This window comes from Momordica charantia, unplaced genomic scaffold (assembly GCF_013281855.1).
Source record: "Momordica charantia cultivar OHB3-1 unplaced genomic scaffold, Mcharantia_2.0 BLBB01000078.1, whole genome shotgun sequence".
Lineage (NCBI taxonomy): Eukaryota > Viridiplantae > Streptophyta > Magnoliopsida > Cucurbitales > Cucurbitaceae > Momordica > Momordica charantia.
Genome location: NW_028275234.1, coordinates 29011 through 30091, shown reverse-complemented (window position 1 = coordinate 30091; position 1081 = coordinate 29011). Strand labels below are relative to the sequence as shown.

Genomic DNA, 1081 nt, shown 5'->3' with positions numbered 1-1081 from the left:
GCGTCGGTTCGGGCCATGTACTCCTTCATCATATTCTCAAGATTTGAGTTGTTATTGTGAACTGGTGGAGTCTGTGTTCTCTGATTGTACTGCTGTTGCGGTGGTGGGATGTATTGTTGTGTAGGTGGAACATAGGGCTGCTTGTTCTGCTGGCTCTGCCCTTGATTAAAACCGCTCGAACCTCCTTGTCCTCCCCATGAGAAATTAGGGTGGTGCCTCCAACCTGGGTTGTAGGTGTTCGAATATGGGTTAAAGTTCCTATTGTTCCCATGTCCTACATAAAAAACGGAAGCAGGGTTATGTGGACAATTATCATAGATATGGTTTTCACTGCAAAATGAACAAATGAGATCGTTGACTTGGCAAACAGGGACAGGAGTGCCATAATCCGACTGCACAGGTTGTATCGGCGTGGCTAATGGATTTTTTATTCCCAATGCCATCTCTTTCAGCCTCTGGTTCATTGTAACCATCTCTTTTTGCATCGAGGTCGCAATGTCCAGAGCCAAAACTCCAGCTGGATCTTGCTTCTTTGGTGCTGCCCTAGATCTTTGCGAACACCATAGTTCGTTATGTGAAGCTAAGTCATTTAGGATGTCAACTATCTCGTTGAATGTCTTCTTTGTAAAGGCTCCGTTGGCAGCATTGTTTAGCATCATCTTAGTAGGATGATCTAAACCTCTAAAGAAATGTTCTATCTGGATGCATGCCGGCAAGCCATGGTTCGGACATTTCCTGATTAGTTCTTTAAATCTCTCCCACGCCTCGTGAACAGGTTCATGATCATACTGTCTAAAGGAGATGATCTCCTCTCTGATATCAGCGTGGCGAGTAGGTGGGAAGAATTTTGTTAAGAACTTCTCCACTAACGACCCCCATGTGGTGATGGATCCCGGTGGAAATGCATTGAGCCATGCTCTAGCTTGGTCCTTCAAAGAAAATGGAAAAAGTGTTAGTCTCAGAGCATCGTCTGTTATACCAGGTAATCGAAATGCATTTGCAATTTGAATGAATGATTTCAGATGATCATGTGGATCCTCATGTTCCTGCCCTCCAAAATGTCCAATTGTCTGCAACATTT

At 44.2% G+C, this 1081-nt stretch overlaps 1 non-coding gene across 1 annotated transcript; it reads left to right on the top strand.

The window, feature by feature from the left end:
* The first annotated feature begins 714 nt into the window (after positions 1-714).
* Positions 715-821, top strand: LOC148207786 (small nucleolar RNA R71). Its single transcript, XR_015787653.1, has one exon. It is a non-coding gene; the product is annotated as a small nucleolar RNA R71 (small nucleolar RNA).
* The last annotated feature ends 260 nt before the right edge of the window (positions 822-1081 follow it).